Below are 17,378 nucleotides of genomic sequence, written 5' to 3' on the forward strand. Positions count from 1 at the left end.
AAGACTGAGGCAAAGAAGGCATTGAGTACCTCAGCTTTTTCCTCATCCTTTGTCACTATGTTTCCCCCCCGTGTCCAGTAAATTATGAAGATTCTCCTTAGCCATCCTTTTGTTGCTAATGTATTTATAGAAACATTTTTTGTTGTCTTTTACAGCAGTCACCAGGTTAAGTTCCAGTGGGTTTTGACCCTTCTAATTTTCTCCCTGCAAAACCTCACAATATCCCTGTAGTCCTCCTGAGTTGCCTGCCCCTTCTTCCAAAGGTCATAAACTCTCTTTTTTTTTTTTTTCCTGAGTTCCATCCAAACCTCTCTGTTCAGCCAGGCTGGTCTTCTTCCCCACTGCCTTGTCTTCCAGCACATGGGGACGGCCTCCTCCTGGCACCTTTAAGGCTTCCTTCTTGAAGAGTGTCCAGCCTTCCTGGACTCCTTTGCCTTTCAGGACTGCCTCCCAAGGGACTCTGTCCACCAGGCTCCTAAACAGCCAAAGTCAGCCCTCCAGAAGTCCAAGGTAGCAGTTCTGCTGACCACCTCCTTACATCTCTGACAATCAAAAACTATCACTTCACAGAATCACTAAGGTTGGAAAAGACCTGCAAGATCATCAAGTCCAACCATCAACCAACAAACACCACGGTGCCCATTAAACCATGTCCCACAATGCCTTGTCCACACGTTCCTTGAACACCTCCAGGGATGGTGACTCCACCACCTCCCTGGGCAGTTTATTCCAGTGTGTCACCACTCTCTCAGTAAAGAAATTTTTCCTAATATCCAGCCTGAACTTCCCCTGGTGCAACTTGAGGCCATTTCCTCTTGTCCTGTCACTCATCACTTGGGAGAAGAGACCAACACCCTCCTCTCTCCAACCCCCTTTCAGGTAGTTGTAGAGAGCGATGAGGTCTCCCCTCAGCCTCCTCTTCTCCAGACTGAACAACCCCAGTTCCCTCAGCCGCTCCTCATAAGGCTTGTGCTCCAGACCCCTCACCAGCTTCACTGCCCTTCTCTGGACACGCTCCAGCACCTCAAGGTCCTTCTTGTAGTGAGGGGCCCAAAACTGAACACAGGATTTGAGGTGCGGCCTCACCAGCGCCGAGTACAGGGGCATGATCACCTCCCTACTGCTGGCCACACTGTTTCTGATACAGGCCAGGATGCTGTTGGCCTTCTTGGCCACCCGGGCACACTGCTGGCTCATTTTCAGCCGGTTGTCAATCAACACCCCCAGGTCCTTTTCTGTGGGGCAGCTTTCCAGCCACTCGTCCCCAAGCCTGTAGCATTGCCTGGGGTTTTTGTGACCCAAGTGCAGGACCTGGCACTTGGCCTTGTTGAACCTCATACAGTTGGCCTGGGCTCATCCATCCAGCCTGTCCAGATCCCTCTGCAGAGCCTTCCAACCCTCCAGCAGATCAACACTCCCGCCCAACTTGGTGTCATCTGCAAACTTGCTGAGGGTGCACTCGATCTCCTCATCCAGATCATCGATAAAGTTATTAAACAAGACCAGTCCCAAAACTGAGCCCTGGGGGACTCCACTTGTGACTGGCTGCCAACTGGATTTCACTCCATTCACCACAACTCTCTGGGCTCAGCCGTCCAGCCACTTCATGATCACTGTGCCCAAGACAGCTTCCCACCATCACATCCCCTACAAGTCAAACAACAGGTCCAGCGGGTGCCTTCCCTAGTTGCATCACTCACCAGCTGTGTCAGGAAGCCATCTTTCACACAATCCAGGAACCTCCTAGACTGTTTCCTCTCTGCTGTATTGTGTTTCCAGCAGCCATCTGGTAAGTTGAAGTCCTCCATGAGAACAAGGGCTAGCAATTGTGAAACTTCTCCCAGCTGCTTATAGAATATTATCGAATATTTCGTCTGTCTCCTCATCCTGGTTGGGTGGTCTATAATGGACTCCCACCATGATATCTGCCTTGTTGGCCTTCCCCCCGATTCTTACTCACAGACACTCAACCCTATCATCACCATCGTTAACCTCTAGACAATCAAAAGAATCCTTCACATACAGGGCTACTCCACCGCCTCTCCTTCCTTGCCTGTCCCTTCTGAAGAGTTTACAGCCTTCCAGTGCAGCACTCCAGTTGTGCGAGTCATCCCACCATGTTTTTCCGTGACAGCCACTATATCATACTTTTCCTGCTGGACAATGGCTTCCAGCTCCTCCTGTTTGTTGCCCATGCTGCATCCATTGGTATAGATGCACTTTAGATGGGCTATTGATCCTGCTGGCTTTCTTGGGGAGAGAAGCCCCAATTCCTATGTGACTGATCTCAGGTGCTTCCCCGGTTTCTAGCAGATCAACAACCCCTAGGTCTTTGCTGCCGCATGGGTCTCCATCCCCTACCTCTGCTGAGAATGCAGTCCAAAGGTCCTTATTCAAGATCCAGTTGTGTTGAAGCAAATGGAATCTCAGAACACACTGAAAAAGTTTATAGTTCTTGTTATGCTTTACACATACTATGGTTAATGCTCTTGGAAATAAATTGCCTCATAGATTGATGAAAGTGACAGACTTTAGCACACCACTGTTTGCACCCAACTGAGGCCATTATCGTTCATTACAGGGTGTGTTTTTTTTCTGTTCTTAGCTAAGTAGCAATAATTTTCTCTAAACAATTAAGGCTTCTGTGTATTTTTTTACTCTTTAAATTACTTTCAGCTTTAAAAGTGTCACAGGATCATTTATCCTCGCATGAGCAGTACTTCAGCAACAGTGACTGCAGAAGTCACAAGGATGTCTTTTCCTGATTCCCTTCAATCTGAAACTTCCTAAAACGGAGTGAATAACTATTACACTGTCTATATACACAGTGCAGTGTTAGGCACCAATGCTCAAAAGACCTCTGAACTACTTAGTCTAGGAAAAGGTTTAACAGCCCAAGCAAAGTACTTGCAGCCTTGCAGTCTAGTAAATTTGGTGTTGCCGTTGTTTGTAACAGACTTGTGGCTTGTTCTCTATTCCTTTCCTCAATAAGTTCTAACATTTATTTTGCTTTAGGAATTCAACAAACCGCCCAAAATTTCTAAGTGAGAAACAATTTCTAAAGTTTTCATGTTATAGAAACAATAGCCTAGGTATTTTCCTTTTCAAGTGAAACAGGACACACAATTTTGAACACTCAATCTACAAACCCAAAATTACAAACAAAAATCTAACATAGCACTAATTGGTCACTGGAATATAATACGCTTATGGCACAAAACTGTTATGTATGCACTTCTCTATGGCAGTGGAGCCGGAGCTCTCAACTCAGTAAAATTTTAGAAAGATAATTTTCCTAGATAACCAGGGCACCATTCCCTTCTCTTCCACTGCAATTTTGTGCTTTGAATAATGATAACTTTCATATAACATCTTCCATACAGGAAGTACATGTATCTAAATGTACAAAGCATAACACTGACTGCATCTACATGAATTTAATACATAATTTTATTTTATAAACATAAATATTATTATGCATGCATAAAACTGTTTGTATTCTTTCTGGATACTAACACAAAATTGTAAAAGTATTTGTGGTCTATTTTGTTATCACAGAAAAGTCAATACTTAAAATAACGTTGTGCACTTGAAAATACTTGTACCTAATTTGTATAAATCCTTGCTTCTTGAATTTATTTGTAACTACATTCAAGGGAGCAAGCCAAAGGAAGTATAATAAAGGCTGTAAGTTTAACGAGTGATGTAATATTATCTCCTATTTTTTTGTTTATCTTTGCTGTTCACATTATTTTAGCTAGCTGAGCTGCAAACCCTTTTTCCAAAGGTCATACAAAGGATGTGCTTATGCTGCATAAGGAAAGAGGCCAACTCTCAGTGACCAAAAGCAGAAATAAGATGAAATGATAACAAAGTGGCAACATCACACCAAAGCTCACTAATAATAGTAGAGAAAGACAATATCCCCAGATTAAATATCCCAGTCAGCATGAATAAGCATTTAATGTTCCTGTGACATATCCTAGTGCATATATATATTTAAAAATGCTGCTTTATCATCAAATCATTCCAAAGAAGGTCATCGTTATCACAGTCTGGATTGAAATAGCATTCTTAAAATTATAACTAATATGACAAATATTACTATGACAAGTAATATTTTGCATGAGTAGTTTTTCCCTTTGCTATATTTTCTACATTTTTTCTAATATATATTCAGAGCGTACCGTCTAAAGTGTGTTCTTCAAGTTCTTGACTGTTTCCCACAATGTCTTTTTCATAATAGTTTAGTCCCTTGTTCCTTGAAACATGAAAACTGTATGTGTATTTTGGAATCTATTCTAGCAAAGTGCTATAAGCAGAGGTATCTTCGAGGAGAAAACAGAGATTACCAGCTACACAGCAAATTGTAGTGTCCATCTTCACACTATCATAATTGCAAACAGTGAATAAATAATAATAACAAGATATGATCTATGAAAACCCTGACAAATCAGAAATTCTGAAAAATTAGAAACCTGGTTTCTTTGAGAACATTAAAAGTATTTGTGATGCCTGACACTACTCAGTGATATTTGTAAAAGGAATAGAATGACAATAAAAGAAGAGATTCTAGCACTAAAATATAGAACGTTACACTTACAAACACAACTGAGTTTCAGACATACTGCAAGCTTACATATTGGTATGGAGACAACTACATCTTGCGTCTGACTTGTGTTTTGTACAGCTTTGGACCTCTAAGCTGAGTTCAGAAGTACTAGCCCAAGAGCAAGCTAACACGCAACATATTTCCTGACCGTATGCTCTGCTTGCTTGTGGCATTCCTCTCCATTTCTTGAACTGAGGCCACCTAGCAATGGCACAGTCCTTTGCATTCCATGATTCCAGACCCTTCCAAAAACCTAATTTCTTTCCAGTGCCTACTCACATGATATCTCCACAAGGCATTATGAAATAATACAGTTATAATTTGATCTAAGTCAGCAGGCTTGACCTATCCACACTGAAAGTAAGTATGCATCCAGATAGCAGTCTCTAGGTTTTTCTTTGGCATGCTATGCAGCTCTCCCAAAGTCCATTCCATCACTTCGGGTGCTACGTAACTTTAGAATCTAGTGCATATGCCTTCTTCAGAACACCTCCCCACCCAAAGAAAAAGCAGTAAATAACACAAAGTACTGGATCCTGAACAAAAATCACAAACTTGGAATAACTGTCTACAGCCATCAAACATAGTGATCTCATTAAAAATAATTTCTAAAGATGGATAAGTAGCCTTGCATTTACCGTAATGTACACTGATAAAATCACATTAAAACATACTCTCATTTTAGTAGAGCCCCCAAACTGTACTCCTGCTTGCATACTATAGGTACATTTGTCTGTCCGTGCCCATAACAGGTATCTGTTGGAGAATATAAACGGATTACCAGAAATTTCCTGTGTCATGGGTGTTCTGATACACATTCAACAAGCCTAAAAGTGCAAAAAAATGCCCTAAAAATAGTTGCAGTTTTGTCCTGCATTATTTTTCCTCATTCTCCAAAACAATGAAGTCCTGCATCACCAGCTCCTACCCAGAATCAATCTCTATATGAAACTCCTAATGTAGTGGAGACGTAACACAGACTGACACAGAAGATGTATACAGATACAACCAATTCTACAAATATGGCTCTTTGAAAAATTATGACAAACAGACAGTGAAATTTACGTTCTTAACTGTGGTTGTACTATACAGAGATTGCGTATTATCTGGCAGTAGGTATTTAATTAAAAAATAACAGATTTTTCCTTTCTTTAAAGGCTACTCTTCCCATCCATTCCATGCAAAGTCTTTGAGCACTTTCCAGGAGCAAATATAACATTATTCTTTTAAATTATTTGAACTTGTAAATTCTGAAACCTGTACATTTAACAATGCAATATTAATATAAAGTGAGAGACACCTGTATTACTGAAATAGGATATACTGAATGTTCATTAAAAAAGGAATTATAATGCATTCCAAAATTAACTTTTAAGGTTTTTAGTTAAAAAATTATATATATCTATATACACATTTCTATTTAATTGATTCTAACTTACTTTTACTAGAAGAATCTATCACAAGATTCAGAGAAAATTCATGAACCTGTTTAAAAAGCTAGGTGTATCTTCCTCCATTTAGATTCTAAGTCATAGATGTATCAAAAAGGTAGCAAAGATTTAAGAGTTTTTATTTAAAGTGTTGTGTCAGTAATATACCTACATGTTACATTTTGACACTATAAGCTTTATTTATTATAATTTTTAATAAATTATATATGCGATGCCATATATCTCCCACTGGTTGGTCTGAGGGTATTAGGACTTACCTTCTGGCATTTGGGAGACCAAACCTAGGCACACTCCTCTAGATGCAGCCTCACAAGTGCAAAATCAATGAGAAAAATCTCTTCCCTTGAACTGTTGGCTACACTCTCCCAAAGCAGACTGGTGTGCAGATAACCACAAAGGTGCACTGCTGACTCACACCTGTTGTCCACCAGGATACTCAGGTCTGTTTCTGCAAACCTGTCAGTTCAACCCCAGCCTGTACTGTTGCATAAGGTTATCTCGTCCCATGTAACTGATTTCTCATTTGTCCTTATCAGACTTCACAATGTTTCTAGCAGCTCATTTCTCCAGCTTAATGAGATTGCTTTGAATGGCAGCCCCTCACAGTTTGGTGTCATCTGTCACCGTTGTTCCAGCTGTAGTCCATCCTATCTTTCTGGTTGTTGTTGAAGATGTTAAGTAATACTGGCTACAGTAGAGACCTCCGAGCAATGCCACTAGAAAAGAGCCTGTTTGTTGCTACACGCCTTGCGGCAACACCTTGTGTAGTTTACCCAGACAATCCATCTCTTTGCCATTTGACTAAAAGGATACCACAGCTATGGGATACCATGTCAAAAGCCCTGTTTAAGTCAAGACAAATGACATCCATTGCTCCCTCCCCATCCACTGAGCCAATCATCTAATCAGAAAATTCAATCAGATTGGTGAAGCATAATTTGCCCTTGCTGAATCTTTGCTGGCTGTTTCCATTCACCTTCTTGTCTTTGACATATTTGGAAATGTCTTCCAAGAGAATTTCTGATCATCCTGGGAATCCTTCATGATCTTCCTGGGAACCAAGGTGAGGCTCACCAGCCTGTAGCAGGATGGGCATGACATTTGCCTTTTCCAACTCACAGGGAACCTTTCACAGCCAACACGAACTTTCAAAAACAATACAGTGTGGTCCTGAACTACAAAATTTGCTTTTGGTGATAGATATTGATATATTTTTATGCAACATAATTCCCCTTCCTTCTGTATATCAAAAGCTGCATTTGTAACAAAGATTAAAAAAAGTGTACTCAAGACACGAGAAGAAAGTTGCTTTAAAAAAGTGCTTTTAAAAAGAGCTGCTTTCTTTTTTATACTATATTAAAGCTGAATGTATGTTAGCTAGTTGAGCTTGTGGCAGGTAAATTTCTTCTCGTTATTATTTTATTGCTAGCTTAAGAAAACTGTGTTTTAGACTGGGATTTGATCATCTCCCAGAACACCCACAAGAAAGAAAAACCCTTCAAACCTTTAATTACAGGAGTGGCAGGAAAATGGTGTCTGAATTTGTGGTCTTACTGAGGAGTATTGATCAAAGGCATACTGACAAACAAGGCTTTGGCCAAAAGGATCTGAGTAGGGAATCACAATCAGATTAACAAATAGAAGAAAAATGACCACAGAGAAGTATGTCTAAAGAAAAAATGTTTAGGAATTTTATTTGGTAGATTTGGAACTTTCTCTTTTTCATTCAGCTAGTAAAATATCCCTCTTATCCACACACATAGTACTCAACTTACACTTTCTTATTCATTTAGCTCACTTCTATGCTCATCTCCATGCTGTTTGTCTCAGGAGATCCCCTGAAGTAAAAAAAAAAGTATTTCTCCCTACATAGATTAATCATCATGTTACTTTGTACTGGAAGTGTGTGTTTAGTAATTGGCTAATTTGTCTTCCCTTTCACAATTAAAGTGAATAGAATTAGTATCCTTTCCATGGAGACTTTTTCTGACACAGATAGAGAAAGGCTTGATTCAGACTATCAGAGCAACCACCCATTTTCAGTAAGCTACAAGATACAGCAGAAATGTGATTTGAACCCTTTGTTGAGTCAATCAGTTGATCCCATTCAATACACTCATGTCAGCAACACGTGCACGGCCATCACTAACACTGTAGCACTAGTAATTTGTTGCTTAGACATGCACATAACAAAATTGAAAGTACAATTAAACCTCATGCTTTAGGTATTTTAAACTATTCTGTCTTTGCAAAGCAGTTCACAGGTTGGCTTGGCTTCCCACTCAGAGATTCTCTTTGTGTAGGGAATGCCCTGTGGAGCCCAGTCGTTGTTCCATACTGCTCACCAAGAACATCAATGATCTAGAAAACCCTGCCTTTTCTGTGATTCTCAAGGCCCTGGCTATTCCCGGGTGAGCAGCAGTCCTACAGATTCATGATAACTAGAAAAGCAGATTACAGAGCTCTCTGGAATTATGCCACTCAGTTAATCATCATTTACCATCTCTGTTAGAAAAATGAACAGTTTTCCCCACAACCTCAAAACCTTACCCTACTTCCCCAAAACCCTACACTAAGAATTTTTCAAAATAAGTCACCAAAACCCAACCGTTTTTCCTGTTTTAACCTTTTGAGACAATATGTACCCATGTGATACATAAGCATTTCCAAAATTCATAAAACAAATGAAAGTCAGTAAATGACTTTCAATGAGATTCAGTACATTTTTTGAATGACATGTCAGGTTATAGTATTCACTTTGTTGCCACAGGTACAACATCCACTCTGATACCACAACAGCTCAGATGCAAAAAAGCTTTACCACTGATTTTTCACACTCTTCTCCCTCAGTTATCTAGCCTTCACTTCTCTGACATCTGCAAGAAATTTCAAGCTGAACTGTCACTAGGCATTATCTTCACAGTTTGTGTTTGGTTTTGTGATGAAAACATGACATACTTCCAGCGAACAAATTTGGAATTCCGTCTCACTTGGTCTAGTAGTAACACTGCATCCATGAAATCTCCCTGCAGGGAATTTTTTTGAAAACTTCCACATACACTCATTAAAAGTGATCAGACTAAATGAGACATCGTTTAAGAACTGTAATGATACACTTTGAAATACATTTGATCTCCTACTTGATGTTTAATATTCCTGAAGAATCGTCTTGAATGTGTATAAGAAGTTCAATCTGTTCTAGTCTTGCAGTACATTGCTCAAAACATAGTATCTTAAAACTGTATTCCAAAATTTGACAGTACTATGCCTAGGTCTTCACTGTTAAGTGGGGTTTTTTTCCTGTATAAGCACTTAATTAGAAAATAATTGTTTCATTCTTCCCAACAGAAAAAAATTTGTACAAAACTGAAGCTGTCTATATTAAATGGCAAAACTAGTGCACAAATTTTAGTAAGTATATTCATCAAGAACTGGAAACTCTTGAGGACAATCTATACAAAACCTTGCTAAAAATATATTCCTAGCTAAAAATACTTTCTTAAGAAAAAAATCACTTTTTTTTTTTAAACATATGGTAAAGACAAAATGGTAAGATGGAATTCAATAGTGAAGAGAGTCTCAGTGTCGCATGGGGACAGTGAAATCTTCCCTTCCTCTTTTGGCTCATGTGAAGAAGGCACAGGAAATGTAAAGAGGACAATATGGTGTCTACCACTAGACCCTTCTCCTAGTCACCCGCCATAGCATTTACAACATTCACATCAACTACTTTAATCTCATATACTAGTCTATCTTTTTATACTGTAGCATTTACCTTTAAGACACTTCAGAAATCTAGTACAATCTAAATAGATGAATATGAAAAAATGCTTAATTATTTAGGTTCGTTAGGAACCTAATGAAAAAGAATATCAAGGAATAAAATTCTTAAGAGTATTAACCATTTATAATTTACGTTGTCAACTTGGCCTCAATATTTTGACCGATTTGATACATCCCAATATACAATGTATTTGATATATCATTGACTTCTTCCAAGAAAATGAATGTAGGAATTTGGATGTTTATAATCTGACAAATTAGAATGAATCCATTAGATCCATAGCCTTTCAGTGTCATATTTCACTTCCCAAATTCCTTTTTATTTTAAATGATATATATTTGGAAATACGAAATACTCTTCTCTTATGCCATCATATGTATTTCTTCCAATAAAGCCAAAAAATTATTAACTTTTAGTGGAAGAATTAAAGTTTGTACACTAATTCCAACAAAAAAAAAGGGGATTTTAGCAGAAGTGATAACAACGTAACAGTTATTTGTTCTGTAAATTATACTAACCAATTAAAAAAATCTTAAAGCTTGTAAGAGCCTCCTAGTGGAAGCTGTGTAATTATTTAGAATTCTTATAAAGATGGTAAATTCTTTGTAGTTCTGTTAAGATCACACACGAGTTGAAAAAAAATGATACCATGTAAGCCTACAGTGCTGATTTGAATATATTTTCAATTTAGCGTTACCCAACTATCTTTCCTAGTCAGGGCTCCCAGGAAACAGTGTTTAGCAAACTGTGGCCTGGTTTTGTCCCATCTAGACTGGTGTCGAATAACCTAATAATCTTCCATCCTCAGGTTTTAATGACAGAACAAGGACCATCCTTTTCAGCAAGACTCTTTCATCTTAATCATAGAATTAAGGTAAGGTAGGAATCATTTCTATGAATAGCTCAGGACTGTCCAATTACTTTAAAAAAAGTAATTCTAGTAATATAATGCAAAACTCAAATATATTAATGAATAAAAGGTTTTCTTCCTCTAATTTTGTACCAAAATGTATTTTATTTTGCATTTTAATAAGTACAAAGCCTGGACAGAATTAACAAGAAAAGAAAGTGAAAAATTGTAAACATCAAGCATGGAATTTAATTACTACACTTCAAGAGAAACAGCAAATAGGTACCTGAAACTGGATTAAAATACTTTGTATTCGATACCAAATATTCATTTAAACCTTACAAAATAAGCAACACAAATATCTCTACTTTCTCCAAAACAATTTCCCAAAGACTATAAGGAAAATGTGATATATATTATGATGACATACGGTCAATTTTACATGAGTAAGACAAGTTATGCTTTACATCATTGCCTCAAGAAATGCAGATTACTAATACTGCTATTACCAAGCAATTTAAATCATAGCATAATTATACAGACAGATGGATTGCAAAGCCCTTCTAGTTTCTTTTCAGCACTTAAATTGGAGAGAAAGATAACCTGAGACATTTTAGTTATAAACAGCCTAAAAACTAATAGATGAAGCCAACAAAATCTGCAAACTAAGGCTACTAGAGATAGCTTAAGAATATCAAAATACAGTATTTTATTCATGGTACAAGGTAGCATTAGCATAACTTTCACAAAGTAATTAACACATTCAGAAAATCAGGAAAACAAAATGTAAGCATAAAGACATGGCTTCAGCTTTGCAGCTTCTTATTTATTTACTACACATGCAAATTTTAGTTTCAAACAGTGGAAGCTAATAACAGTATTTTTCCTAGAACTTTATGCTTATTTTCTCTAATATATAACACACTCCTCCAGAGTGCTTGGAGACTACATTCTTGAAAATAATCATGGAGCAGGGGTTAGAGAACCCGTAAGTGAAAAAAACCCAACCCTTTAGCTGTTCCTGAGTAGTATACAGGAGTTTCATTAAAATCTGACTGTCAAAGAATTGTTCTAGAACATCAACTAGAATATACTTAGATTGAATAACACTGGTATGAAACAATTGCATAACCAGCATTCACCTTATTAATCCTTTCATTTTCTTTTGTGATGCTTCGTTTACCATCTAGGTTTCTATGATACTTGCTTTGGTAAATATCTTCATTTTGCAAAATATTTGTTAACAAGTCTAGCAAAAATGTTTTGTCTTTTTTTGACTTTTCCACCACTTTGCTTGAGAGCCGTAAGTCACTATCTGTGCTGAAAATAAGCAACGTACTTACAGCCAGAGGCCAAGTTCTCTCTGCAGCAAACTTCACAATATTGGTCCATGGCGTGGCACCTGCAGAGAGTGTTGCAGTTTTCTTTTTGCTGTGATGTCAGGGAAGGAGCAAGGAATTTAAAGAAAATGGTATGCCCTTGGGTCTCTGTGCCAACATGGGATCAAGATTATTCACCAGAAGTACTCCAGCATTCCTTAATATTGATATATCTGTAACTGCACCCAAATCATATGTCTAAATCCTTAAGAAGTAAATGGTGGGTTTGTGCTGTTCTTCAGAGAAGCATACTATGCCTGTGTGTGTAAATGAAAACATGGAAATGAACTTTAGATACAGCCCGTGAACTAATTGCCTTAGGACTGTCACAACGTGCAGAAAAGTTGATTTGTATTGTTGATCTACAGATAAATGACTCTCTAGAACTGCAGCGGAAATGAACCCCAGCATTGTCTCCATGGAAACATACTTGCATGAATAAAATACACAGGAAAATCTGTGTTGAATGTGTTTCAAAAACTAGTCACAACCCTTATGGGAAAGAAAAAAGGAAGAGAATTACAGCAGTTTAAAAAAAGATCTTGCAAAGTGATGTGATATGATACAATAAGATATACAAGTCACCATGCCTGCAAAAGAACATGACTGTATTACTGGATCTTGAGAATAATTCAATATTGGAAAAAACAAAGCGTTCACGTAGTATTCATGTACCCTAAAACTTGTTCTTTAACTTGGTGGGAATCCTCACTGATACCAACAAATCAACAAAGTTATATCTCCACTTTGTAATCAGTAAACCCGCAATGACAAGAAAGTTAAAGCCTGTGACTTTCTGAACCTGTATCTGAAGAACTTGAAAGGTGTATTAGAAATTATTTCTTACACAAAAACTGATAGTATATGTACTCATTTATACCTCTGTTTCTAAACAAACATAGGTAGGAATCTACATAGAAAGGTAATTAAGTTCTTAAGCCATGACACGCTTGCATATTTAGAGTCAACAAAAGCATGACAGGCAAGTCAAAAGATTTAGAAATCATCAAATCACAGTACCATTTTCAGACTTAAAGGAAAACATAATGAATTTGCTACTTTCCTAATGCTACTGTTTGACATTGCCTTGGAATGCCTGACAAGTGAAGCAATATACAATTAACATGAGTAGAATTTGACATACACAAGAAATTAACATCAGGAAACAGATATTTATTTTTAAAAAGAAGATTTTAAAATCTTTCTTTCTTACACAATCTTAACTAAGAAAACTTTCATTTATCATATGTTACAGGCAGAATTACTAACAATACCTACAGTTTAGTTTCATCAGTATTTTCCAAAAAGAAAATGTGCAAGTTTTTCAACACTGTTTATAACCAAGACCTGGACAGAACTTTCGCAGGTACTGCTTCTTCTGTACTGTGCAGTTGCCACAGAGTGTTCACTCTTGACAAGAAAGAAAGGCCATATCCAAGTTTTACCTTCTTCATTATGTTAAGGAGATTGAGGAATCTGCCTGACTATAACAGACGAAACACTGACAGACAGAATGAACACACATAAAGAATAAAACCAAGGACATTCAGGATAGCAGGAAGTAAGCATGACTGCAACTGGGCAAAGACCAGCTTGGAAGAACTGAGTGAATGCAGGTAAGTTAAGGACACTTTCCTGAAACTGAAAAAGTATAAAGGAAAATGTCACTACAAACTCTTTTGAGAAAGAGACTGCTCTATGTATAGCTTGCTCTATGAATTCCTGTGTTCCAAGCACCCTTCTCTTGTAACTTAATACTCTGTTCTTTCCTTCAGATTGTGCACAAAATACTCAAGAGGTCCTCCATGTCTCCTTGTTACCCCAGAATCTGTCAGTTATTTCTCATGACTCCTATCTCCTTATCCTACGAGCCTTCAGTTTCTCATGCACACAAATAAATTGCCTCACAGGTATCTAGCATATTTAACATGCATTCACACCGGCATTTTAATTTTGATTAGGAGTGCTTTTTTGAAGCTTGTCTCCTGATCCCAGCTACTTCTTACACTGTTGTTTCCTTTACAGAAAAGCCTTGATGCATGCAAATCCTTTAGAATGAAATTAAACCAGAAAGTATGCTTGAGAAGAGCACTAAATGCATTCCAAGTGCTACCAGGTATTTAGCCCAAGCTGGTCTGAAGTAAAACCAAACTTTAGGTGGTATGGGTGTCAGATCCAGATGTCTGGCCAATCTCTCTATGTAGCCATTAACTTTTTGAACCTAAAGGAATATAACAACTTTAAAACTTCTGTTTCAATGTGACATGTGGTTGAATAGGTTCAAAAATTAGTAAATGGAATAGGAAAATTGTTTGTTAAACCCTGCTTCCTTAAAACCCAGGCTAAAAATTCTGGGGTTACATATTTTTGAAGGGTTATAACAACAGATATGTTCTGCCTTTTTGATGTAATTCAAAGCTCACGAGCTCAGGCTACACCTTTCCCTCCTGTTGATGGTTGCTGTTCTGCTCAGCTGTAAATTGAGGATGGTCATCAAGACTGGGGTAATCAAGTGCAACTGGTTATGATGCCAGTTACTTCACTGTCATGTGGTATTTATTAAGCATACAAGCCTGATCAATCCTTGGTTTGGATGGAATTTTGATCTTGACATATGTCTGAAAGGACTGCAGCAAGATTAGAATTTTAAAGTTTCTGAAGCATCTAAATACTTGAGCCACTGTGATAAAGAGATAATGAAAAGCCTGAATAATAGAACTATAAATAACACCTGATTCATGGACTAAATTTAAATGAATTGTTATGAGAAAATTAAATTGCCTTGATAGCTTTAAAATAGATTTGGAAATGAATTATTAGCCAAAATTCTTTTAAATACCAATGCATTTCCTAAATGTTTTAGCAAGTATGTAAAACCAAGAGAGCCATAGTAAGTCTTTCAACAGTATGAGTGATTTAGAAACCTGATATGACTAAGTATACTTAGAAAATTAATATTTGTCTTTAATTATTTGAGCATAAACCCCGCCATTTTAATATCATGAGCAAAAACATCTGAAATATGAAAAAAAAGCCAAGAAAACATTTGTAATAAAATTGAGAACACTTCAATATTACATATAAAGCTTTCCCGTGGTCTTTGTGACCAGAAAATTCTTTATGAAATTTGGCAGAATATTCTAGAATACATAGCATTGTACAATGCAAAGGAAAGATCAGAAGACTCAACATATATAAATGTCTGAAGGGAAGGTACAAAGAGGAAGAGCCAGGCTCTTTTCAGTGGTGCTCAGTGACAGGACAAGAGGCAACGGGCACAAACTGAAACACACAAGGTTCCCTCTGAACATCAGGAAACACTTCTACACTCTGAGGGTGATCAAGCACTGACACAGGCTGCCCAGAGAGGTGATGGAGTCTCCATCCTTGGAGATATTCAAAAGCCATCTGGACACTGCCCTGGTCAACTGTCTCTAGGGGGCTCTGCTTGAGCAGGGGGGTTGGACCAGAAGACCTCCAGAGGCCCCTTACAACCTCAACCATTCTGTGATTCTGTGACTCAGCAAGGGAAGTATTTCTAACTGAGAAAGATGATACCTAAATGTATCACACTTCTATGTGACTAAAACAAGTATTTGGCTAGCACTTGGTATTTAGAAAAAAAACATAGACTGACATAAGGAGATATGTCAGTTTAATTACTTTACTCAGCCCAACTAAAAATACTCTAAAATACTACTAAAATATTGTGAGATATACCAAACTCCAGAAAATTAAGACCAAATATAAATATCCACTGATATTTTAAACAGATTGGTTCACATTAATACTTGGGGATGATGGATACATATTTTAAAAGTTTCTCGCAATAGGTTATTATCCGGCTGGGCTTTGAATTACCCCATTATTATTATTTTTTGCTGTTCATCCTCGGAGCTAGAGGATTTGTCTATTCTTTAACATTAATCATTACAAAATACAGTGTAGTTCCGGTAAAAAAAAGGCAAAAGAAATTCTTGACTGAATTGGAATTACTACAGGCAAAAATCCAAACGATTAAGCAAATATCAGATTTGCTTTGTATGTAAACCAACTTTTTTTTAAAAATATAATCTGTATTTGTAACAGTACAGGATTATAAAGCCGTACAGGCACATAACATATATACTATAATCTGTGAACTGTCTCAGGACCTTTCTAGCTCATTTTATGTTTTGTATTTTTTTTTCTGGCATTTATGATTGTCTCCTGGATGTTTCTGGATTACCATTAATACATTTGAATGTACTAGAAAACTATTTTTTTTGTGGAACTGATCAATATACAATAATAATAACAACATTTATATTTCTGTATTGTCTAAGTAACAGTTGGTTTAATATCCTGCAATGCTCACTATGCAGCGTTGTTATCCTACCAAAGTACAGAATACACACATTTAGTGTATCCATAATATTTTCTGCTCCAAACTACAGTTTATTAAAATTTTGCACAGTATTATCTCTGAACAACTTTAATGTCACTGCAGTGAAAGTGTACATTTTATTTTATAATTACTTATAATTACATATGTATTCTTCATATGTAGTACAGAGACATCTCAGCTACCTTTAAACTTGAAAACAGTGAGCAGTACAGTTTGTGGCACAAAGAAATAATCAGGGTAATTTACTCTCCTGACACTACTATTCATGCCCAACTAAACAAACTCTCTTAAAATAGCACTGCAGTGGTGGATATTTTTGCTGGCCTCTCTGTATTTCTTGAATTTCATCCAGAAATCTTGTGGATATAGCTCACTGGGCTAACTAAGGGTACATTAGAAACACATTCTCTGACTGACAAAAGTAGGGATGGAATTGCGGTCTGAATCTCAAGAGGGGTGGTGTTGCCTAAACAGTTGAAGAGTAACTGCTATGTGCTGAACCATGAAATATAAAATGCTACCCTGCCTCTAAACATCAGGGGGAAGTGTACATTTTTCCTGAGAATGAGCAGGAAAGCTCTACAGCTACACGGTCAGTGCCTCTGAGTATAGATACTAGAATATGTGAAGGAACTCATTAACAAAAAAAGAGCTAAGCATTAACATACAAACACACTAATCCTCCTCCTCTTTTTTTTTTTTAATGGGAAGTGCATCAGTATTATTTAAGTATAAAGGGAAGGTATTCCCTACAATAGATGTAAGACAGAGACAGATGTGGGGCTTTTTTACTAATAAAAGAAAATGTTGGAAAGCTTACATAATTGGAAATACAAATCAAATACAAATCAAAAATTTAATATATCTAACTGTGATTGAATATATAGATCAATGTATCTATATATTAGTATATAA

The 17,378-nt window shown here is 37.2% G+C and overlaps 1 pseudogene; it reads right to left on the reverse strand.

The window, feature by feature from the left end:
• Window positions 1–642: 642 nt before the first annotated feature.
• Window positions 643–17,378, reverse strand: part of LOC132317083 (uncharacterized) — a 36,792-nt pseudogene continuing 20,056 nt past the window's right edge.

Source organism: Gavia stellata, chromosome 5 (genome assembly GCF_030936135.1).
Source record: "Gavia stellata isolate bGavSte3 chromosome 5, bGavSte3.hap2, whole genome shotgun sequence".
Classification (NCBI taxonomy): domain Eukaryota; kingdom Metazoa; phylum Chordata; class Aves; order Gaviiformes; family Gaviidae; genus Gavia; species Gavia stellata.